The sequence below is a fragment of the Haliotis cracherodii genome, unplaced genomic scaffold (genome assembly GCF_022045235.1).
Source record: "Haliotis cracherodii isolate W230 unplaced genomic scaffold, xgHalCrac1.p SCAF_32, whole genome shotgun sequence".
Taxonomy (NCBI): domain Eukaryota; kingdom Metazoa; phylum Mollusca; class Gastropoda; order Lepetellida; family Haliotidae; genus Haliotis; species Haliotis cracherodii.
The window spans coordinates 1,663,714-1,690,992 of NW_027266289.1; the positions used below are offsets into that span (position 1 = coordinate 1,663,714).

The 27,279-nt window shown below is 41.6% G+C and overlaps 1 pseudogene; it reads left to right on the forward strand.

Moving 5' to 3' along the window:
• Positions 1–26,165, forward strand: LOC139477200 (protein TANC2-like; annotated as a pseudogene).
• The last annotated feature ends 1,114 nt before the right edge of the window (positions 26,166–27,279 follow it).

Consider the following 27,279-nt stretch of genomic DNA (forward strand, 5'->3'; position numbering starts at 1 on the left):
ATGTACGCACAGGAATTTTCTGTCAGAGCATTCCGGAGTTGGCTTTTTGTCAAACACTTCGGGCTAAGTTCGATGTTGATCAAGCACCAAGTCAGTCTTCTCGTAACTGCGGCGAGCTGAACATAATTCCTGCATGATGGAACTATCAAGAGTTGTATTGGTCAGTCTTGTGTTGCTGTGTGGTGTCAGAGACGCGCATGCTGTAAAAAACGTCGCTAGAAAACTAAGGCTGATGGACAGAGATATCAAAGCGTGGAAACGCTCAGTTGTTGATTTGGAGACTGAAATCAGTGACAACTTTGACTTGCTGGAGTTATCACTGAAAAAAGAACTGACTGACACGTTCCTCCCTGCCTTGATAAAGCCTCTCGTGAAACAAGCGATTACTGACATCCTGAAAGAAAAATACATCGAGAATATCATCAGCGGACGGGTTCTTGAAGTCGTTAAAAGCCTCAAAGCCAGTATTTTTACAATGAAGACACAATTTCAATCAGTTAAACGAGAGATCAGACAAGTTAAACGTGAAAGGGACTCGTACAAAGAAAGTCTTAACAAACTTCGAGGCGAGCTGACCAAGGACACCCATAGGGACTTGCAGGGAATACAGCAAAGGGTGAGTACAGGCACTCACACACTTTACACCTTCACCTATATCAGAGCCTGGTATTTTTAATCAGAACCAGTCTATTTAATAAGCAAGGAACCTACTACAAGGTGCTCTATGAATCTTCATGAGCCTGTGTGTATTTGTTATCTATCACCTGTTGTTGTCAATGTTAACCTGCTGCTTATCACACCATGTCATGCATATATGTCTCTCATCGCTTGGTTGTTGTCGCTTCAGCTGGATAACGGTGTTAGAATATACATCGAAACGTCGCTATATGCAATAAGCCAGAAGTTGTTATCCATAAATTTGTTCGTTTTCCATTCTTTCAACAACCGATTTTAATGAATTCCATATAAGGTAGTGCGTATTACGATGGAGCCATGACTCACACCGACAGGAATGCTTGTAGTAGCAATGCATATGGCGTTGATGTAATGAAGCAAAGAAGTTGTCGACTGTTTGGAAAGCAGCAGCTAGCTGAGCTAAATTCCATGTACTCGTGGGGTTGGGTGTCAGTTCACAAGCCCCAGATATTCAACACGCTATTTAGCCGAGCAATTACATGCCTTAAGACGCTGCCGTTACATGCCGTTCTACAGGCTATTCAACATACATTCAACAGTCTATTTAGCCGAGCAATTACATGCCTTAATACGCTGCCGTTACATGCCGTTCTACAGGCTATTCAACAGACATTCAACAGTCTATTTAGGCGAGCAATTACATGCCTTAAGACGCTGCCATTACATGCCGTTCTACAGGCTATTCAACAGATATTCAACAGTCTATTTAGCCGAGCAATTACATGCCTTAAGACACTGCGGTTACATGCCGTTCTACAGGCTATTCAACATACATTCAACAGTCTATTTAGCCGAGCAATTACATGCCTTAAGACGCTGCCGTTACATGCCGTTCTACAGGCTATTCAACATACATTCAACAGTCTATTTAGCCGAGCAATTACATGCCTTAAGACGCTGCCGTTACATGCCGTTCTACAGGCTATTCAACAGACATTCAACAGTCTATTTAGGCGAGCAATTACATGCCTTAAGACGCTGCCTTTACATGCCGTTCTACAGGCTATTCAACAGACATTCAACAGTCTATTTAGGCAAGCAATTACATGCCTTAAGACGCTGCCTTTACATGCCGTTCTACAGGCTATTCAACAGACATTCAACAGTCTATTTAGGCGAGCAATTACATGCCTTAAGACGCTGGTGTTACATGCCGTTCTACAGGCTATTCAACAGACATTCAACAGTCTATTTAGGCGAGCAATTACATGCCTTAAGACGCTGCCATTACATGCCGTTCTACAGGCTATTCAACAGACATTCAACAGTCTATTTAGCCGAGCAATTACATGCCTTAAGACGCTGGCGTTACATGCCGTTCTACAGGCTATTCAACAGACATTCAACAGTCTATTTAGGCGAGCAATGATATGCCTTAAGACGCTGCCGTTACATGCCGTTCTACAGGCTATTCAACAGACATTCAACAGTCTATTTAGGCGAGCAATTACATGCCTTAAGACGCTGCCGTTACATGCCGTTCTACAGGCTATTCAACATACATTCAACAGTCTATTTAGGCGAGCAATTACATGTCTTAAGACGCTGCCGTTACATGCCGTTCTACAGGCTATTCAACAGATATTCAACAGTCTATTTAGGCGAGCAATTACATGCCTTAAGACGCTGCCGTTACATGCCGTTCTACAGGCTATTCAACAGACATTCAACAGTCTATTTAGCCGAGCAATTACATGCCTTAAGACGCTGCCGTTACATGCCGTTCTACAGGCTATTCAACAGATATTCAACACGCTATTTAGCCGAGCAATTACATGCCTTAAGACGCTGCCGTTACATGCCGTTCTACAGGCTATACAACAGACATTCAACAGTCTATTTAGGCGAGCAATTACATGCCTTAAGACGCTGCCGTTACATGCCGTTCTACAGGCTTTTCAACAGATATACAACAGTCTATTTAGGCAAGCAATTACATGCCTTAAGACGCTGCCGTTACATGCCGTTCTACAGGCTATTCAACATACATTCAACAGTCTATTTAGGCGAGCAATTACATGCCTTAAGACGCTGCCATTACATGCCGTTCTACAGGCTATTCAACAGACATTCAACAGTCTATTTAGCCGAGCAATTACATGCCTTAAGACGCTGGCGTTACATGCCGTTCTACAGGCTATTCAACAGACATTCAACAGTCTATTTAGCCGAGCAATTACATGCCTTAAGACGCTGGCGTTACATGCCGTTCTACAGGCTATTCAACAGACATTCAACAGTCTATTTAGGCGAGCAATTACATGCCTTAAGACGCTGCCGTTACATGCCGTTCTACAGGCTATTCAACATACATTCAACAGTCTATTTAGGCGAGCAATTACATGTCTTAAGACGCTGCCGTTACATGCCGTTCTACAGGCTATTCAACAGACATTCAACAGTCTATTTAGGCGAGCAATTACATGCCTTAAGACGCTGGTGTTACATGCCGTTCTACAGGCTATTCAACATACATTCAACAGTCTATTTAGATGAGCAATTACATGCCTAAGACGCTGTTGTTACATGCCGTTCTACAGGCTATTCAACAGACATTCAACAGTCTATTTAGGCGAGCAATTACATGCCTTAAGACGCTGCCATTACATGCCGTTCTACAGGCTATTCAACAGACATTCAACAGTCTATTTAGCCGAGCAATTACATGCCTTAAGACGCTGGCGTTACATGCCGTTCTACAGGCTATTCAACAGACATTCAACAGTCTATTTAGGCGAGCAATGATATGCCTTAAGACGCTGCCGTTACATGCCGTTCTACAGGCTATTCAACAGACATTCAACAGTCTATTTAGGCGAGCAATTACATGCCTTAAGACGCTGCCGTTACATGCCGTTCTACAGGCTATTCAACATACATTCAACAGTCTATTTAGGCGAGCAATTACATGTCTTAAGACGCTGCCGTTACATGCCGTTCTACAGGCTATTCAACAGATATTCAACAGTCTATTTAGGCGAGCAATTACATGCCTTAAGACGCTGCCGTTACATGCCGTTCTACAGGCTATTCAACAGACATTCAACAGTCTATTTAGCCGAGCAATTACATGCCTTAAGACGCTGCCGTTACATGCCGTTCTACAGGCTATTCAACAGATATTCAACACGCTATTTAGCCGAGCAATTACATGCCTTAAGACGCTGCCGTTACATGCCGTTCTACAGGCTATACAACAGACATTCAACAGTCTATTTAGGCGAGCAATTACATGCCTTAAGACGCTGCCGTTACATGCCGTTCTACAGGCTTTTCAACAGATATACAACAGTCTATTTAGGCAAGCAATTACATGCCTTAAGACGCTGCCGTTACATGCCGTTCTACAGGCTATTCAACATACATTCAACAGTCTATTTAGGCGAGCAATTACATGCCTTAAGACGCTGCCGTTACATGCCGTTCTTCAGGCTATTCAATATACATTCAACAGTCTATTTAGGCGAGCAATTACATGCCTTAAGACGCTGCCGTTACATGCCGTTCTACAGGCTATTCAACATACATTCAACAGTCTTATTAGGCGAGCAATTACATGCCTTAAGACGCTGCCATTACATGCCGTTCTACAAGCTATTCAATATACATTCAACAGTCTATTTAGATGAGCAATTACATGCCTTAAGACGCTGGCGTTACATGCCGTTCTACAGGCTATTCAACATACATTCAACACGCTATTTAGCCGAGCAATTACATGCCTTAAGACGCTGCCGTTACATGCCGTTCTACAGGCTATTCAACAGACATTCAACAGTCTATTTAGGCGAGCAATTACATGCCTTAAGACACTGCCGTTACATGCCGTTCTACAGCCTATTCAATATACATTCAACAGTCTATTTAGGCGAGCAATTACATGCCTTAAGACGCTGCCGTTACATGCCGTTCTACAGGCTATTCAACATACATTCAACAGTCTATTTAGGCGAGCAATTACATGCCTTAAGACGCTGCCATTACATGCCGTTCTACAGGCTATTCAACAGACATTCAACAGTCTATTTAGGCGAGCAATTACATGCCTTAAGACGCTTGCGGTACATGCCGTTCTACAGGCTATTCAACATACATTCAACACGCTATTTAGCCGAGCAATTACATGCCTTAAGACGCTGCCGTTACATGCCGTTCTACAGGCTATTCAACATACATTCAACACGCTATTTAGCCGAGCAGTTACATGCCTTAAGACGCTGGCGTTACATGCCGTTCTACAGGCTATTCAGCAGACATTCAACACGCTATTTAGCCGAGCAATTACATGCCTTAAGACGCTGGCGTTACATGCCGTTCTACAGGCTATTCAACATACATTCAACAGTCTATTTAGGCGAGCAATTACATGCCTTAAGACGCTGCCATTACATGCCGTTCTACAGGCTATTCAACAGACATTCAACAGTCTATTTAGGCAAGCAATTACATGCCTTAAGACGCTGGTGTTACATGCCGTTCTACAGGCTATTCAACAGACATTCAACAGTCTATTTAGGCGAGCAATTACATGCCTTAAGACGCTGGCGTTACATGCCGTTCTACAGGCTATTCAACAGACATTCAACAGTCTATTTAGCCGATAAATTACATGCCTTAAGACGCTGCCGTTACATGCCGTTCTACAGGCTATTCAACAGACATTCAACAGTCTATTTAGGCAAGCAATTACATGCCTTAAGACGCTGGCGTTACATGCCGTTCTACAGGCTATTCAACAGACATTCCACAGTCTATTTAGGCAAACAATTACATGCCTTAAGACGCTGCCGTTACATGCCGTTCTACTTTTCATTTGAAACCGTGGGGAAATAGAGTTAGCCGTCTATACGGCATTAACATAGTAAATATACTCTCCCAAAAAATAAACGCAAAGATGAACTATAAAATTTGAGTTTAGTTCATGTAAATTGAAACTATGAAATAATTGTTTTCCACCGCAAATCACTCATGTTGTAAGTCCATAATCGTAACCAACCACCAAAACACACCATCTGATGAAACATTAACCCTAAACAGGTCATTTTGCCAAATGCATGAACATTTCAAGTGGAAATAGATCACAACGCGTGATGCACGTGAAAATTGGGGAAGTTCTGCTCCAGGATGAGGTGTATAAAGGGATGACCCCAGGGTACACAGCATTCGCTTTTTTTTGTGTTTTTCCGAGTCATTCGATATGCCAAGCGTGTGTGCCCTTGAACATCTTGAGGCGGACAATCATCCGCCCCACGTCATTTTAATATTCACCACAGCACCGTTTTGGGCCAACTTGGATCCTCCCGCGACGGTCTTCGAACTGATAGGCAAAAGATGAAAACTGCGGTGCAAGATCATTTCTTCCGGGTCTGCAATATTCGGAATAGGTCGATCATAGCAACTGAAACTGCAGGAAATGTCCCCGGTCTAAGGAGAGTGTCTGCACAAACAATACGAAATCGCTAAAGCGGACCTAGTGCAAGAAGACCGCATGACCTCTGGTGCAACGTATTCATCGTCTGTCACGGTCACGGTCAGGGCGGTGAAGAATAAACATTGTATTTAGCGAGTCATGGCTACTTATCGACAGAATAACAATATTAACTTTTCGCACATAATATATATATACATATACATATATACATATACATATATATATATACATATACAATATATACAATATATACAATATATACACATATATGTATGGTAATCTATTGACTGTCTTACTCCAGGGTAAGGTGTAGGGTAATCTATTGACTGTCTCACCCCAGGGTTAGGGTGTAGGGTAATCTATTGACTGTCTCATCCCAGGGTAAGGTGTAGGGTAATCTATTGACTGTCTCACCCCAGGGTTAGGGTGTAGGGTAATCTATTGACTGTCTCATCCCAGGGTAAGGTGTAGGGTAATCTATTGACTGTCTCACCCCAGGGTTAGGGTGTAGGGTAATCTATTGACTGTCTTACTCCAGGGTAAGGTGTAGGGTAATCTATTGACTGTCTCACCCCAGGGTTAGGGTGTAGGGTAATCTATTGACTGTCTTACTCCAGGGTTAGGGTGTAGGGTAATCTATTGACTGTCTCACCCCAGGGTTAGGATGTAGGGTAATCTATTGACTGTCTCACCCCAGGGTTAGGGTGTAGGATAATCTATTGACTGTCTCATCCAAGGGTTAGGGTGTAGGATAATCTATTGACTGTCTCGTCCCAGGGTAAGGTGTAGGGTAATCTATTGACTGTCTTATCTCAGGGTTAGGGTGTAGGGTAATCTATTGACTGTCTCACCAAATGGTTAGGGTGTAGGATAATCTATTGACTGTCTCGTCCCAGGGTTAGGATGTAGTGTAATCAATCTATTGACTGTCTCCAACCATGGTAAGGTGAAGGGTAATCTATTGACTGCCTCACCCAAGGGTTAGGGTGTAGGATAATCTATTGACTGTCTCACCCCGGGGTTAGGGTGTAGGGTAATCTATTGACTGTCTCACCCCAGGGTGAGGTGTATGGTAATCTATTGACTGTCTCACCCCAGGGTTATTGTGTAGGGTAATCCATTGACTGTCTTACCCAAGGGTTAGGGTGTAGGGTAATCTATTGACTGTCTCACCCCAGGGTAAGGTGTAGGGTAATGTATTGAATGTTTCATACCATGGTTAGGGTGGAGGGTAATCTATTGACTGTCTCACCCCAGGGCTAGGGTGTAGGGTAAGCTATTGACTGTCTCACACGAGAGTAAGGTATAGGGTAATCTATTGACTGTCTCACCCCAGGGTTAGGGTGTAGGGTACTCTATTGACTCTCTCACCCCACGGTTATAGTGTACGGTAATCTATTGACTGTCTCAACCCAGGGTTAGGATGTAGGTTAATCTATTGACTGTCACACCCCAGGGTTAGGGTGTAGGGTAATCTATTGACTGTCTTACCCAAGGGTTAGGGTGTAGGGTAATCTATTGGCTGTCTTACCCCAGGGTAAGGTGTAAGGTAGTCTACTGACTGTCACTCCCCAGGGTTAGGGTGTAGGGTAATCTATTGACTGTCTCATCCCAGGGTAAGGTGTAGGGTAATCTATTGACTGTCTCACCCCAGGGTTAGGGTGTAGGGTAATCTATTGACTGTCTCACCCCAGGGTTAGGGTGTAGGGTAATCTATTCACTGTCTTACTCCAGGGTAAAGTGTAGGGTAATCTATTGACTGTCTCACCCCAGGGTTAGGGTGTAGGGTAATCTATTGACTGTCTCATCCCAGGGTAAGATATAGGGTAATCTATTGACTGTCTCACCCCAGGGTTAGGGTGTAGGGTAATCTATGGACTGTCTCACCCCAGGGTTAGGGTGTAGGGTAATCTATTCACTGTCTTACTCCAGGGTAAAGTGTAGGGTAATCTATTGACTGTCTCACCCCAGGGTTAGGGTGTAGGGTAATCTATTGACTATCTCACCCCAGGGTTAGGGTGTAGGGTAATCTATTCTCTGTCTCATCCCAGGGTAAGGTGTAGGGTAATCTATTGACTGTCTCACCCCAGGGTTAGGGTGTAGGGTAATCTATTCACTGTCTTACTCCAGGGTAAAGTGTAGGGTAATCTATTGACTGTCTCACCCCAGGGTTAGGGTGTAGGGTAATCTATTGACTGTCTCACCCAAGGGTTAGGGTGTAGCGTAATCTATTGACTGTCTCACCCAAGGGTTAGGGTGTAGGGTAATCTATTGACTGTCTTATCTCAGGGTAAGGGTGTAGGGTAATCTATTGACTGTCTCATCCAAGGGTTAGGGTGTAGGATAATCTATTGACTGTCTCGTCCCAGGGTAAGATGTAGGGTAATCTATTGACTGTCTCGTCCCAGGGTTAGGATGTAGTGTAATCAATCTATTGACTGTCTCCACCCATGGTAAGGTGAAGGGTAATCTATTGACTGCCTCACCCAAGGGTTAGGGTGTAGGATAATCTATTAACTGTCTCACCCCGGGGTTAGGGTGTAGGGTAATCTATTGACTGTCTCACCCCAGGGTTATTGTGTAGGGTAATCCATTGACTGTCTTACCCAAGGGTTAAGGTGTAGGGTAATCTATTGACTGTCTTACCCCAGGGTAAGGTGTAGGGTAATGTATTGAATGTTTCATACCATGGTTAGGGTGTAGGGTAATCTATTGACTGTCTCACCCCAGGGCTAGGGTGTAGGGTAAGCTATTGACTGTCTCACACGAGAGTAAGGTATAGGGTAATCTATTGACTGTCTCACCCCAGGGTTAGGGTGTAGGGTAATCTATTGTCTGTCTCACCCCAGGGTTAGGTTGTAGGGTAATCTATTGACTGTCTCACCCCAGGGTTAGGGTGTAGGTTAATCTATGGACTGTCTCACCCCAGGGTTAGGGTGTAGGGTAATCTATTGACTGTCTCACCCCAGGGTAAGGTGTATGGTAATCTATGAACTGTCTCACTCCAGGGTAAGGTGTAGGGTAATCTATTGTCTATCTTACCCCAAGGTTAGGGTGTAGGGTAATCTATTGACTCTCTCACCCCACGGTTATAGTGTACGGTAATCTATTGACTGTCTCAACCCAGGGTTAGGATGTAGGTTAATCTATTGACTGTCTCACCCCAGGGTTAGGGTGTAGGGTAATCTATTGACTGTCTTACCCAAGGGTTAGGGTGTAGGGTAATCTATTGGCTCTCTTACCCCAGGGTAAGGTGTAAGGTAGTCTACTGACTGTCACTCCCCAGGGTTAGGGTGTAGGGTAATCTATTGACTGTCTCATCCCAGGGTTAGGGTGTAGGGTAATCTATTGACTTTCTTACCCCAGGGTTAGGGTGTAGGGCAAGCTATTGACTGTCTCACCCCAGGGTAATGTGTAGGGTAATCTATTAACGATCTTACCCCAGGGTTAGGGTGTAGGGTAAGCTACTGAGTGTCTCACCCCAGGGTTAGGGTGTAGGGGAGGCTATTGACTGTGTTACCCCCGGGTAAGGTGTAGTGTAGTCTATTGACTGTCTCATCCCAGGGTTATTGTGTTGGGTAATCTATTGACTGTCTTACCTCAGGGTTAGGGTGTAGGGTAATCTATTGACTGTCTTATCCCAGGGTTATTGTGTAAGGTAATATATTGAGAGTGTTATCCCAGGGTAAGGTGTAGTGTAGTCTATTGACTGTCTCATCCCAGGGTTAGGGTATAGGGTAATCTATTGAATGTCTTACCCTAGGGTTTAGGTACAGGGTAATCTATTGACTGTCTCACCCCAGGGTTAGGTATAGGGGTAGTCTACTGACTGTCTCATCCCAGGGTTAGGGTGTAGGGTAATCTATTGACTGTCTCATCCCAGGGTTAGGTTTAGGGGTAGTCTACTGACTGTCTCATCCCAGTGTTAGGGTGTAGGGTAATCTATTGACTCTCTCATCCAAGGGTTAGGGTGTAGGGCAATCAATTGACTGTCTCACCCCAGGGTTAGGTTTAGGGGTAGTCTACTGACTGTCTCATCCCAGGGTTAGGGTGTAGGGTAATCTATTGACTGTCTCACCCCAGGGTTAGGGTGTAGGGTAATCTATTGACTGTCTCACCCCAGGGTTAGGTTTAGGGGTAGTCTACTGACTGTCTTATCCCAGGGTTAGGGTGTAGGGTAATCTTTTGACTGTCTCATCCCAGGGTTAGGGTGTAGGGTAATCTATTGACTCTCTTACCCCAGGGTTAGGGTGTAGGGTAGTCTATTGACTGTCTTACCCCAGGGTTAAGGTGTAGGGTAATCTACTGACTGTCTCACACTAGGGTTAGGGTGTAGGGTAATCTATTGAATGTCTCATCCCAGGGTTAGGGTGTAGGGTAATCTATTGACTGTCTCACCCCAGGGTAAGGGTGTAGGGTAATCTATTAACTGTGTTATCCCAGCGTAAGGGTAGTCTATTGACTGTCTCATCCCAGGGTTAGGGTGTAGGGTAATCTATTGACTGTCTCACCCCAGGGTAAGGTGTAGGGTAATCTATTAACTGTCTCACTCCAGGGTTAAGGTGTAGGGTAATCTATTGTCTATCTTACCCGATGGTTAGGGTGTAGGGTAATCTATTGACTCTCTCACCCCACGGTTACGGTGTAGAGTAATCTATTGACTGTCTTATCCCAGGGTTAGGATGTAGGGTAATCTATTGACTGTTTCGCCCCATCGCGGCTCTCGGCGAATGCAGACTGTGAACATATAGAGTTAACCACTCCAAACACTAATTGCTTCAACCGGCAAGGACGTCGGTACAGCTTTCTCTTCTACAGCTGTTGATACTAGCCGTCGCAGTGGTGGGTAAAGCGTGCTCCATTTGATAAGAGGGCAACTAGAATTACCTTCCTTAACAAGCCCAATTGGATCAGTGACAAAATCACATTGTTAATAAAGACCATATTATTATCATACACAATGTATTCATGAGGGGAAGACAAATATGAACTACATTGATAAATACATTTTTGTCACTACATTGTATAATGTATATTGTAAGATGATTTTGGTTGCTGTCATATGTCAAAAGTCACGTGAAGTGGCAGTCACATTGGATTGAACATGTTCAGAGCTAGCCCATTTGACGTTAGGGAAGACATCTTCCGAACTCGTTTTCTCTATATTATTATTGTTATTGTTATTGTTATTATTATGGCAATAAAGCACACATTCATGCCTTAAATTTCAGACATGATATCGAATACAGAGTACGTTTGTGTCCAAACACACTTTCTGTGTTTTCAATGTGGACACGTGTCATATGTAAATATGACAGTGCTGAATTAAGCCGATTTCAAAAGGTATATTTAGCATTTAAAATATTTGTATTACTGGGAATGTCAACATATTGCTTACAGGCCATGTCAACATAAGATTTACTTGGCAAGTCAACAAAGGGTTTAGTGGGCATGTCAACATAGGTTTACAGGGCATGTCAACATAGATTTACAGGGCATGTCAACATAGGGTTTACAGGGCATGTCAACATAGGGTTTACTGGGCATGTCAACTTAGGGTTTACTGGGCATGTCAACATAGGTTTACTGGGCATGTCAACATAGGGTTTACAGGGCATGTCAACATAGGGTTTACAGGGCATGTCAACATAGGTTTACTGGGCATGTCAACATAGGTTTACTGGGCATGTCAACTAAGCATTTACTAGGCATGTCAACTAAGCATTTACTGGGCATGTTAACTTAGGGTTTACTGGGCATGTCAACATAGGGTTTACAGGGCATGTCAACATAGGGTTTACTGGGCATGTCAACATAGGGTTTACTGGGCATGTCAACATAGGTTTACTGGGCATGTCAACATAGGGTTTACTGGGCATGTCAACATAGGGTTTACTGGGCATGTCAACATAGGTTTACTGGGCATGTCAACTAAGCATTTACTGGGCATGTCAACTAAGCATTTACTGGGCATGTCAACTTAGGGTTTACTGGGCATGTCAACATAGGGTTTACAGGGCATGTCAACATAGGGTTTACTGGGAATGTCAACATAGGGTTTACAGGGCATGTCAACACAGGGTTTACAGGGTATGTCAACATAGGGTTTACTGGGCATGTCAACATAGGGTTTACTGGGCATGTCAACATAAGGTTTACTGAGCATCTCAACTTGGGGTTTACAGGGCATGTCAACTTAGGATTTACTGGGCATGTCAACATAGGGTTTACTGGGCATGTCAACATAGGGTTTACCGGGCATGTCAACATGGAGTTTACAGGGCATGTCAACACACTGTTTACTGGGCATGTCAACATAGGGTTTACTGGGCATGTCAACATGGGGTTTACTGGGCATGTCAACATAGTGTTTACAGGGCATGTCAACATAGGGTTTACTGGGCATGTCAACATAATGTTTACTGGGCATGTCAACATAGGGTGTAGTGGGCATGTCAACATAGGGTTTACTGGGCATGTCAAGAAAGGGTTTACTGGGCATATCAACATAGGGTTTACTGGGCATGTCAACATAGGGTTTACAGGGCATATCAACATAGGGTTTACTGGGCATGTCAACATAGTGTATACTAGGCATGTCAACATAGCGTTTACAGTTTTACTCACAATTGGTTCCCTGCCTGCATCGGCAATATCGATCATTAAAATACTTGAGTTTTTCAACATAACCAATGTTCAGTGTTGATTCCAGATTGAAACATTAAGTTAAAACGGGAATGTGTATGCTAACAAATCTACAATAAATACTGCAAAATAATAAGAATGACAATGCACAATATAGTGGTAGTACAAATTTCAATGGCAGTACATTTACAATGGCAGTACAGAATGTCAAATTCACCCAGCACCAACAATGGTCAAGCTTCCAATATAGGCCTAGGCTGAAAATAATATCTTCACACATCAGCTGGACTTGATGTAATGTGAGATGAGAGAGGGATATTCTTTCCCACTCACAGAGTCTAAATACCTTTCACAAAGTTCCATACTATTTTGTGTAGTCTAAAGCTGTTCTAGAAGATCCAGATTGTACTTGAACCCAAAAGCATCAACATACAGTAACTTCCACGCTACAGCTTACATTATGTAGTAATACATTCCTGACAACGGATCCCCAGTTAGGTGGTCTAGCTTTGGTTACCAGAGGTATATAGCCCAATTTTATCTTGTACAAAGTCTACTGAAGAATTCTTTGTTTTTTATTGTGAACTGGTTTGTTTTATACATTAGCTGTGATACATGACTTACTGTTTTACTGTCCTTTGTCGACGGGTATTTACTATAATTAACTTGTTTTCATCGCAATATGGCTGCAATATTGCCGATGCGATGTAAAATTTTAACTCACTCACTCACTCCTGACAACGGATTATCATTAAAACAGTGTTATGAACTTCTACTGAATCCTTACATAAACAATGTAATCCAGTTACAGCAGTGACATATTACACAACCAATTAGAGACCTTGCATCACCATTAGCAATGGATATTTTAACACTTCATGAATTGAAAGCATGGTTTCGGGTATATTATCTGTACCTGTAATAACACAGTACGCTATCGTACAAGGTAAGTGTACTTGGTGCGGCATTTCGAGAACCCCATGTAAAAACACTATATACTCAACCTGTCAGGTAAATACTCCTCTATATACACAAACTGTCAGGTAAATATTCCTGTGTATACACAACTGTCAGGTAAATACTCCTGTGTATACACAAACTGTCAGGTAAATACTCCTGTGTATACACAAGTGTCAGGTAAATACTCCTGTGTATACACAAACTGTCAGGTAAATACTCCTGTATATACACAACTGTCAGGTAAATACTCCTGTGTATACACAGACTGTCAGGTAAATACTCCTGTGTATACACAAACTGTCAGGTAAATACTCCTGTGTATACACAAACTGTCAGGTAAATACTCCTGTGTATACACAAACTGTCAGGTAAATACTCCTGTATATACTAGTACTCAACGTGTCAGCTAAATACTTCTTTTATATACTAGTACTCTTGATTTGGGTTTTTTTATCTTTCGAAATTTCAATTTTACAAACGGTGTGACTAAGTCTCAGTTGCTACGGTGACCAATGACATACTTGACCCGTTAGGTTGGGTAACATTGTGGTTAAAGCGTTCGCTCTTCACGCCGAAGACCCGGGTTCAATACCCGACATGGGTACAATGTGTGTAGCCCATTTGTCCACAGCTGTGATATTGCTGGAATATTGCTAAAAGCAGTGTAAAACCTCACTCACACACTCACTCACTCACTCACACTCACTCACTCACACTCACTCACACTCACTCACACTCACTCACACTCTCACTCACTCACTCACTCACTCACGGATTTGCTGATTTCGTAATAATATGTTATTTGTATTTGTGTTATTATCATGATGAGTATGTCGATCATTTGATCCACCAGACTAAACTAAACTTTCATTACAGATACAGGACCTTGAGGAACGTGATGCACAGCGTGAGAAAGAAAAAGAGAAAGGTTTGATTTCTTTATTCTGTTGGGAGCATTGAAAACTGTCTTTATCATGAGCCTGTGATGATACCAGGTGTTTGCGAAAAGGGAAGTCAAATAAGGGGATTTTGTCGGACATAATTTTCGACACTGACACGGCAAATTCGGAAATGTCCTCCACATGTTTACCATATAAGTTTTACTGAGGCCTTGAACGTTGTAACCTTGATCAAACAGCTTCTGAGCAAGAGTCAGATGACAGTCTTTGAAATCTTGGCAGAAAGAGCGTGGTTGATTGTACCTCAAAAGTTGTGAAATATAAACACCAAAGGCTGGAGCTGATGGAATATAGACATGACACACCAGTCATGTGTTTCTAATGACAGCGGGGAGTGTCATTAACACTTCTTACACTGTACAGTAGACATGATACACCAGCCCTGTGTTTCTAATGACAGCGGGGAGTGTCATTAACACTTCTTACACTGTACAGTAGACATGATACACCAGTCCTGTTTCTAATGACAGCGGGGAGTGTCATTAACACTTCTTACACTGTACAGTAGACATGATGCAAGGCAATATTTATTTTGTAATTAGGCCTCCTGCCCATAATACAATAATATATACATGTTATATAACCTGCATGCATACAAATCATGTTTATATATAGTCAAATACTTATGCTTAAACAACCAAAGGTTCTTCTCTAATACGTCTAACTTTCAGGAAAAAACATTCCAATGGATATTATAATATTTTATCTGTTGATGACATCAATGACAAGAATGTTAAATAATTTAAGGAATGTGTTAAATATTGTGCTAGGTATTGATTTCTGACAGTCTTATATCTTGAGAATTTATTGACTTGGTTTATCATTAATATAGACATTTTGCTAAACGGAGACATTTATCACCAAATACAGTCAGGTTTAAAAGCGCCCGAAGAGTATGAATAATCATTTTAACACTGAAATACAGACATAGGCGTAGATGTCAGTAGTTGGGTCCCCAAACCGGAACGAAGGTTTTTATGTTTGGAGGGAAGTTGTCGAATGAAAAACGTTCCACGCATGCGCAGTTCTTTATAACGGTCTGAGCCGAACGCTGTCTGCAGATCCGTATTTTCTTACACAGACAGCACAGAGGGGTCAGTGGCGGTGGAACCCCCCTTGTCGAAACATTGAAGTAGAAAAGTATTTTGAAGCATAAATGAAAATATTATCAATTGATAATTAATCCGACGTTAGTGTGATAAAGGTGCCTGACATATCTGTGAAAGGTATCTTTGTATGACACGCGAAGTTGAGTGAGTGTCATTTTAGTATTATTTCACCAATATTATCACGGCGGGACACGCAAAGTAACAAGAATCTGTGACAAGTCATAGACGGAATTTGATCAGCAAATATCCTCCCGCCGCACATGTGGTGGCCTGGGTGGGTTGGTTTTAACGCCGCTTTAAACAATATTCCAGTTATATCACGACGTGTCAGCTAAATGTGGGAGGAAAGCCCGTAGTGATGCAGGTCTCAGACATGTGCCCCTAAGGTGAAAACCACGAGCATGGGTATGGTGCTGAAAAACCTAGAAACATAATCGGGACGAACAGGGTTACGAACCTACAATCGCGGCGCCCTATAGACGACTGGGCCACCCCTACCCGCATCCACATAGTCATTACAATGATTTAAATAAATGTGAATTCAAATTTAGGATAAGGATTTTGAGAGCAAACTTTCCATCGTTCTGAGTCCCGTTTCAAAACAACTGTTTGCTTGATAACTCGGAAGAAAATGTTTGCAGAACCGCACTGTCGATAGGTATCTAACGCTCTACAGAAATATAGATTCTGATCATGGATACAGGAATTATAGGTGTTATATCACAGACGCCGAGATAACCACACATGATGAAGCATTGTCATCTTTTTTAGTTCCATTTTGAAAGAACTCGTCTTCCTGATTGAATTGTCAGAACCGCATTGTCAATGGTTTCTAACGCTTTGTAGATATAGATACGTATTCTGATAATTGGTATATAGCAGGTATAGCGACCGTTCCGTCACGGATGTTCACACCTGTATAGCTGGCTTACCTATGAAGAGACAAAGCAGAATAATACTTTTAGGAGAGTCCAGTTGAGTAACATTTAGTCCCGTATATATAGTTATATTATTTATACAAAGGGACAGACAGACAAGACAGAGACGGTTGACCCAGTTGTTTTAGGCGGAACAATTCGCCATGCAGAGTTGCGTCCCCTAGGCGTGCCAGAAATCAATAATCGTAGGTTCGAATCCCAGCACCATACCATATTTCGGATTTTCCTCCCACATCAAGCTGACACACCGTGGTATAACCGAAATACTGTTAAAAGCGGGGCGAAATAATAGTCATTCAGCATATCCTTTTTGACGATCTTTATTGATAAATTCTAAAGATCATATTTCCGAGTAATGTTTGGGTGATGTTTATATCCTTACTACATCAAACTTCAGATAACTAACCACCCTTTAACCACCAGATTAAGCTCCTATACTTTACGCACATGCACATGTGTTATTGCTGGGACGGAGTGAAATAACTGTCCGCATTCATCTACAATCAAATTTCATTTTCAGTAACGATTTTGATAATAAGCAATAAGAAATATAACAGCGACAAGGCGACACTTCATTATATCAGCGGCCGAAATGTTTTACAAATACAACATTCAAAATGGTGGCTACCTTCGCGATAGCTTCGATGCTGGGTTTGCTTGTGTTAAGGTTAAGTAACTGGTCAGTAGTTCTCGGCAATTTTCCGATCAAAACACAAACATGAGTTCATGGTATGATGGTTTTTAACGAACCAAAATGATTTCTCAGGGAAAGGGCCAGGCAAGTCAGGCTCGACCAGTTTACAAATATGTTCCCATGGTGAAGTGAGAAGTGCAGGCTTGCAGTCAATAGATCGAGTCGTTACAGTGAATAGATCGAGTCGTTACAGTCAATAGATCGAGTCGTTACAGTGAATAGATCGAGTCGTTACAGTCAATAGATCGAGTCGTTAAGTCACTTTATCGAGTCGGTACAGTCAATAGATCGAGTCGTTACAGTCAATAGATCGAGTCGGTACAGTCAATAGATCGAGTCGTTACAGTCAATAGATCGAGTCGTTACAGTCAATAGATCGAGTCGTTAAGTCACTTTATCGAGTCGGTACAGTCAATAGATCGAGTCGGTACAGTCAATAGATCGAGTCGTTACAGTCAATAGATCGAGTCGGTACAGTCAATAGATCGAGTCGAACCTCGATCGCTCCAGTTGCCTATTCGATAACGAGCCTGTCCTGTCCAGTTAATGGTGTATTCATGGATGGAATAAAGCTGAGTAAAGTTGATGATTGTATGAGTGTGCGCCGTCTATATGAATGTCTAGGAAGGAACTTAGGATGCACGGTCGTCGGACCCTTCCTTCCAGGACTTAGAGACTCTCTCTTGCTGACCATAGGGAAACGTAGACGTGGTGATTGTACAGGTGGTGATTGGCCGGATTTTCGCCATTGTGATTCTGTGTTAGAATTACATTTTGTACCGATTCACTGAGGTCATCAGACTTCTCCATCGTGCTGAAAAAAGATTTCCGAACGGTAGCTGACGACAAAACGAGTCACGAGACGTCCCTGAGACCTTCACGCACATCACGCGACTGGATTCGGCAAGGATATGTAGGTTTGATAATGAACGACGACGCAACATTTCACACATCTCACTGAAGCTACGTAAATGCCAAATGTGTGGACGTATACGTAGCAATATGGCCATCCGTTGTATGTGAGCGACGGGGATGTTGGAATACAATGTGCGTGTGTACTAGTATGGTAAAAGCCAATGGCGCTGTTGAGAATGTTTCCTTTTAATATCGCACACGTCTATCTGGAAGAAGAATTAGGTGATTAAACTTGCATCTAAGCATACCCTAAGACGTTCAAAGATGGTACTTGTTGTTACCTTGCCTGCTGTTAAATTATCTTAAAACGTCATGTACTCACACTGTTGAGTTTTAGTTAAGAGATTAAGTTTGCTCTAGCCCCATGTGTAGCGTAATAAAGTATAGTGTTTTTTCCTAATGAATAAATTCAAAAAAAGTATAGTGTTGCCCTGAACTATTATAGTTAAAGCATGAGGACGCTTGCGTTGCTTTGACGTTATAATAGTTCAGGGCAACACTATACTTTATTACACTATACGTGCGGCTAGAGCAAACTTTAATACTTTTCTGAGATGCAGAATTTAAAAAATGATCAATCTTTTTTTATTGGAGATGGGTTTAAAATCAAATCTGTATGAACATGCGATAAATTGAAAATCCTCGAACAGGCTAACTGACGGGCTGGTCCAGATGATTGCCTGTCTACCCCTTAAGTTCAGAGACATATTTACGTTTGAAATATATTATTATCCATACAGTGAAACATAACCGAGTACATAAAAATTATATGTTGCACATGTGTCATAAACCCTAGCGGCCATTTCATTGGCCGGTTGAAACACTCACGTGACATCGGAATGCGGGACTACTTTCTTAATTCATATTTTTTTACTACGGACACAAAGTTTACTATAACTTCAGATACTCTCGTTTCCTCCGTTCGACACATTTATGATCACTTATAAACACTAGATTTCAGTATAACATAACACATTTAACATTTTTCAAGAGTTTTTAATTACATACAGTTCAGTAGTTTTAACTGTTTTGAATTGGCGCTAGATTTTTAGTCGCTGGTTATTGTGAGTTGAGGTGTTTTCTGTTGTACAAGTTGCAGCAACATTAGCCATGAAATAGTGTGTTCACCAGGGGGTTGTGCTACATGTTACCGTAACCGACGGGGGTCGACGGCCTGGGGCGTGATACGACGTCGACGTGAGACGAACGTGGCGGAGGAAGAGCAACAGCAGACGGGTTCTTTGACTGCTGTATATTGTATATTGTTTAATGCCGTACGCTGAGCAACAGCTGGGTGCACATGATGTGGTTATGAAACTTTTAAAGGATTGCTCATTCCTTTGTCCTAATAGTGATTGTGATTGTTTGTTGTTTAACGCCACACTCAGCAATAGTCCAGCTATATGACGGTGGTCTGTAAATAATCGAGTCTGGACCAGACAATCCAGTACGTGATTGATGTCATGAGCATCGATCCATGCTGAAGACATACTTAATTCGTAGGGCACCAACGCCCGCATCGAACAGTTTTGTGACTACATGTTGTCGCACGGTTGGTTTGTTGTTTAACGCCGCACTCAGCAATATTCAACCTGTATGACGCATCTGGACCAGACAATGCAGTGATTAATATCATGAGCATCGATCCACGCAATTGATATCGATGACATGCATCAACCAAGTAATTAAGCAAGCCTGACCACCCGATCCCGTTAGTCGTTTCTTATGACAAGCACAGTCGCCTTTTACGGCTTCCGAACACCTATTTATTCACTCTGATGACGGATTTCTGAAAACAATTGACAAAAATTATAAATCTCTTTGTTTTAACACCAAATATTCATACAATCACTAAATATATAAAATACACCTCTTAGTGAAAGTCTTTTGCATTTAAATTAATAACTCAATTGTACAATGACTCGGTGTTACTAATTTTCTCTGGAATGCCTTATATTATTTATGAAATAATTATCAAATAAATATATAAAATAGTGTAACAACATATCAGGAAACCCAAAATATAAAATCTCTTTTGCACTCTTACTCAAAAATAAAGTGCACGCAAAAATCTCTGGAAGCTGTCATACACTTGTTGCTTTAAAAAAAAACTCAATTGAAAGTTCACTAAGTTCTGAAGTTCTAACGAAAATAATCGCAAAATACTCGGAAATATCTTTAGATATTATATAAAATACCAAAATAGCAAAAAAAAAGAATTAACGCTTTTGAATATATAACATTTACTTGACTCCAAAATGTAAACAAACACTGAAACTTGTGTGACACTGCCAGCCGACATAATGCCGCGATTTGGACTAGTCTATTTTACTCGAGGGGAAATAGGTTGTGCGCTCAAATAAATGTACTCAAAAAGGAAAGCCTAACAAAGGTCTAAATAAAACGCTAAACATTACAAACATTGGAAAGAAAATGGAAATAAAGTGACTTTGGCGCTAATAAATGTACATTTAAGAAAACATCCCTACGCTAGAATATAATGGACTGTTCCAAGAGTCAACAGTTGTCAAAATCCTAAACTTTTCCTTCAAATATGCATAAATATAAAATTACATGAAATAATACATGAAAAGCTACTCTAAGCATAAATAATCAATATAAAGAACAACTAATTACCTGAAGAGTAAACCTCCAATACTTTTGACAATTTCTCTCTCTTGCTCTGACTCTTTCTGTTGAACTCATGTGATCGACAGCTCGTGCCGCACGGGCGGAAATACAATGACTTAAGAAATACTATCTACCCGAAACAATCGATATAGTTAGAATTTATTGATGATTCTCTGTCGACAAAAGAAAAAATATAATGACTTACAAAAAGTACAAAAAGACGGCTTAAGCTATTAAAACAGAAAATGTATTAAAATATTATAAATTGAATATTTTCTTCGCAAAATTAATTTAATCCACATGGGTTGCTGAAGACCTATTCTACTCCGGACACAATGCTTTATTGCAGGATAAAGACAGTATACCTTTGAACTTTTAGCGAAGCATGTTAGAATAAGATATAGACATATTTTACGCACGATGATGAGGTAGATTTCTTTAAGCAGTGAAGTAGCCTTAATTCTTTACCTAAACATACAATCTGAAACAAAATAAGGTAAGACTGTAGTAAAACTTGTAGTATCACTCCACAAAGTATTATCCTAGAGTGATCGGCACAAGCAGTCGAGCGCCAAACTATGCCATGCTCCTAACCAGACACGTCACACTGACGTCATATAGCTCGGGCCTTTGCTAGTCAAGGCGTTTCTTGACTGGCAGTGGGATGTGTCACTCGTGTTAGGACATAAATTGTGGGTAAGTTATCAGTTTGTACTTCTGAATCTTTTAGGAAATTAAATGAAACAAACATTGTAAATATAGTTAGATTGATGTACAACAGAATACATTTTCAGGGAATCAGGTGCTTGCTTCACACAATATCTACACCCAGACGTTTGTTTAGCCTGTCACCGGGGATAACAAGCGTCTGGATCTAAACATTGAACACCTCGTTTCAACTGAAAAGATTGTCCTATTATTAATCAGTTTTTTGCCAAATATATGCTTGTACGTTTCATCCTCAGAACTAATAACAATTATTTACAGCTGAGGCTGAAGACTATAAGATATTATTCTAAATCTGTTCAGTCAAGTGTCGGTTGTTTTGTATCGCTCATATTTTTCAAAACCTTGTTCTGCATCACAGAATCAGTGATTTTGACACAAAAAGCTGTATACAGGTCAATGACTTGGACCCAAGAAATGTAATAAGTCAGTGGCAAAAGTCAGTAAGTCACTTAAACAAAGATGCCGGATGCAGTAAAATTTCGAAGTTAAATCAGTACTTTTAAAAAGTCGGGCATAGCTTCCGCACACCCAGCTACCCGCCATCCCCCAGACACAAGGACAACTGAGTCTCGATTGGCACTATACTTTATGAGAGCATTAAAATCGATGGCTACAAAATAATCCTTAGTAATTACTATTTAATCATGAAATTATGACACGTGTGATGCCTTGCTTAGCATTTCTATCGGTCAAAAGTCCGACAACTTAAACAAACCATCAGTCAAATAGAAAGTTTATCGGTCTATGACCGGTGACCGAGGGCCATCTGAAACCCTGAGAATGGCAGAAATCTACTGAAATACATCCCCACTACAGAGCAGGGTCAAATGTATAGGCCTCATTATGTGTACACTCGAATTCGGAAAATATTATGTGAAACAAATGTAGTTTGCAGGGCGCAACATTGTTTCTTAGGATGGCGAAGAAATGTAGAATATATAAGGGCAAATGTGCATTATTTTATGACTAAGTTAGAACGGACGTAAAATGCGAAAACAATTTGGCGCATGTCACACGGGCAATCTACATTTCAATCTTATCACTTTGTAGAGTCACGTGTTTATTCCTTTCTTCACACAACCAAACACCGTATCAAACATCTTGTAGTGCCGGCTACAGTTTCTGCCTCAGATAGTAACCTGATCTGTGATGGATGTACTGCCGCCATCGCTCGGAATGCTCAATTATGACAGTGTTGCAAAGAGTTTCCCTGACACTGAATATTACAAGAATGTTGCACACGCGCTGAGTCAAGTAGACCTGTTGCTCTTTTACATTCATTGCATCATCAGGAAAATGTCATTACTGAAACATTAATCTGTAGCATGTCGTATATCGACGTTTGTAATACTGTGTAGCCCGAGACACCAAGCGACGTAAAATGGACCAGTTTCAGAGTCTAGTTAAGAGAGTGTTTGTATTGGAGGGGGGGGGGGGGGGGGGGGGGGGGGGGTGGGGGCGGGGGGAAGTCACTTGGAACAACAAATAATTTACGATAGGTCGCAGCACTCTACATTTAGTAGTCTGTTATCATCAATTGGCAAAGGCAATATGTACACAGAGAAACCATCAAGACAGTTGTCGATGTTACAATTGTGTTAAATGCCCATTGTCCACAGACGTTGAAATGCACGAGAAACATATTTTCCTCCAGAATTACACTGGTGGGCGTCATATCCTGGTCAAAATATATATAGGGATGTGCATCGATTCTCACTCGCAACAAATACCTGAGTATAATTTAAATATACAGTAGTAATAACATAGCAGGCTTTGAAAATTAGAAAACAATGTTCAGTATTTGACCTGTATGAGCGAAGTAGGTTTGCTATTCACAGTATGTATTGATACTCAAATGCAGATATTATGCAACAACGCACCAACATGCGGGGACCATTTCATTGTCATAACGATTCCACCCACAACTAACGAAGTCAGACTAAAACACTGATCATTCCATAATTGGGAATTAAGGGTAGGTAGCTGATGTAATACCATGTTGTAAAGTTCCAAAAAAAATAAATATTCTGTGTATTCTGTGTACAGCAATATAAACTAACATGTTTAGTCCTTAGTCCTCATTATGGTAACATATAAAACCCTAAAGAATGACATATGTCTACTAGCTTAGTCGTTATGATATCTGAACTATTGGGATGTTTGACAAGGACTATAGGACGAGTGCCAATTTCTATCGCTGATGTAGTAATGTTCATTTATGTTGTATTATTATATTATTTATGACAACAAAATAATCTATTCAGTTCCTGCAACTTCAACCAAGAGAAGAGATATATCTCAGAAGTGATTCAATAAATAAAAGCAATCTAAATATAAATTAATAAATATAAGTGATTTCCAAAATTGGTCAGTCACCATGCTATGATATATGAATAATGCCTCTACTGCAACAAATGTATTATAAGTTTAGTTCATCAGTGAATAAATTTGAAAGTCACACATTTGTTGAAAGGCAAAAGCTTCTCTGAGGCCAGTAGTTATAATGTTTACCTGCAATATATAGTTTTCTGAACAGCATATATGGGGGTTTTGGGTGGTGGGTAGCCTAGTGGTTAAAGCATTCGCCCTTCGCGCGGAAAAACCGGAATCGATTCCCCCACATGGATACAATGTGCGAAGCCCATGTCTAGTGTTCCCCGCCCTGATATTGCTGGAATATTGCTAAGAACCTGTAAAACCCAACTCACCCAACCCAACTGAACAGCATATTTTGTGTTTCAGCCTCGAGCGACCCGAGTCACGGAGAAAGGGCTGAACAGATGACGACAGTGACGACCCATGGTAGGTGGGAGAACCCAGCAGGTGGTAGATACTGTCACTGTCCAACTTTGTACGAGATGAGGTCACATCAACATGTAACAAATATAAGCCTGAAAGTTCACTCCAAAAACCTTCATATGAACAGTCTCTACAATAACAAGCTGATAAATGTAATCTCTTATCCTAATAATTTGGAACAAGTCAATTGTATTGGCAGTACCACCATAAGGCTCAATCAAACAAGCCTGTACAGACGCGCGGCTCAGGTGAACAGCAATCTCAATGTTTGCGATGTATTTATGAAAGAATCTAGTCGTTTGAGTGATTTGTTAGTCGCTAGACCTTATATTTATACCTCTACTAAGATGAATGGTTTTGAAATTGTATTCATCAGTCAAAATTTTAAATACACAAACTTTGTCGAAAATTTTATATGTATAATGCTTATTTAGTTTGTATTGTTTTCTGAACAGCATGTTCTGTGTTTCAGCCTCGAGCGACCCGAGCCGGACCGCGAGGACACCAGTGACGACCACAAAAAAGCCTGCTACACTGGGTAGGTGGGAGAACCCAGCAGGCAGAAAGCCCACACTTTAATCCCCCCAACAATTAACAAGCTGGGGTATAGACCAATGGGGGTTCTGACTTGCGTCTTGCATGTCATCGTATCCCAGTTGTGTCGATCGGTGCTCATGTTGTCAACCACTGGACTGTCTGTCTGTGCCAGACTCCGCCATCTTATTGCTGGACTCCTGCTGAGTGCGGCGTAAAACAACAAACAAACAGGCTGACATACTCCAATGTCGTGTCTTATAAGATCTATGTAATATTTCCAATCAACAATTGTATTGACAGTATCATCTCATAAAGCTCAGTTCATCAAACGTTGACACTCGCCAGCCACACACAGAATAATGTTACAACAACTGGATGTGACAGAAAGATTTTAAACATTGACCACATAATCCTTGATTACATGAACCAGCTGTCGTCCTTCCCCTTGATCCTTGTGTTGTCAGCCATGTTGGAAGTGGTTGATGACGTACCGTGTCACGTGTCACCACGTTGAGGTGTGAACCATGTAGATGTATGACGGAGATGTCTGGAAGTGTACAGAGTTTACTTTGTGTTACAGCGACTCCATCACCAGCAGACTGCAGGGACCTCAGTGACGCCAGCGGGGACGGGGACCTGGAGAAGGTGAAGCGGATCCTGTCTCGGGGCGTGGACGTCAACTGTAGGAGGTGGAGCAGGACACCGGTGATGAGGGCAGCATACGAGGGACACAGAGACGTGGTGGAGCTCCTGGTGGGTGAAGGGGCCGATGTGTCACTGGTGGACGAGTACGATTACAACATCCTTCACTACGCCTGTGCTGGAGGAGACTTGGAGACGGTGAAGTTTGTGCTGTCTCTGCACGTGGTGGACATCGACGCCAGGAACAACGACGGGCGGACGGCGGCGGACGTGGCGAGACTCAAGGGACATACGCGAGTGGTGAATCTCCTCGTGTCCCGCGGCGCTCAGTGACGTCAGTGTCGTGTTTGTGTGGACGGTGGGGGAGACCTGACAGTGACGTGGTGTGCCGTTCACGTCGTCGTGTGTACATATGTCTTTATTTACGTGAAACTGTTTGTTGTTTTGAGAGATGAATAAAACTTGTAAAAACTTTGTCAGACATTTTGTCATTTGTTGTGTTTGGAACTTCGCATGATCAGGTAAGAAAATTGTTAACTGAGTGTAAATAGAGATGATGTGTGATTGGTATGTAAGCACCGCACCTCGTGATATGTTCATGCATGTCCTCATATATTTCTGTGTTAGTTTTATGCCATAAGTTTGTAATAAATCGTGAAAAACACACAAAAAACTGTTTGTTTACATCTCGCTGCACTCGGTGACGTCAGACCGAGGCGAGGTTCGCCCAGCTGACCTGGCGCCAAATGTACAATGACAGTGACGTCACACTGTCGATGACGTCACGGCATTCCGGTTTAGGTCTCAACACTAAAGCTGCCGGCTGTTTTCTCTGCTAACTACGATATCAGTAATTCACAGAGCGGCACAATGCTGGCTTCACGACACATGCAAGTACAGCACAGGCCTCATGTGGGCGAGATAGATTAACAAATGGAGATGTGTTGCATATTATTGCTGCTGAAATTTAAAAAGAAATATTTTTGATTGGCGAGATATTTATTTTCTCTCTCCCATTTCACCATTTCAATCAAGCTACTTCCCAGCGCGTGACACCTTCTTTACACTCTCGTCTTAAGACTGACCAGATTTCCCAAATGAATTCAGAGCTATAGATAGGGTTTGGGTTATTTGTTGTTTTTTACCCAGGGGCAGGATGCCAGAGGGATATATATGTCTCTCCTCTACAAACCTCACTTTGAAGTCGAATAAAATTCAAAATACATCAGACACGCAGATACACTAGTACTTCACAGTTTTGTATACTATGAACTTTCCACCATATTAGATAGTGTTTACAAAATCACGTTTCACATGTACCGGTAAAGAGACGCCTGTAACATTACACGTATTTCAAACTCAGCTGTGATACATACATCCTTGAATTCCTCATACATTTTAGAATCAAAAGACACATGGTCTCTGTCACCAATACAAAGTGCCGAGATCAAAAAGCGGCGAAATCTCCTGAATAATTTTCCGGACAACACTTAGCAGTATCTTTTGTTCAAACCGGCGTAATATCTGCAGTTAAATTTAGATAGGAAATTTAATACTCTGTGTAATCTTATAGCCGGAGGTAGATCCAGTCCTG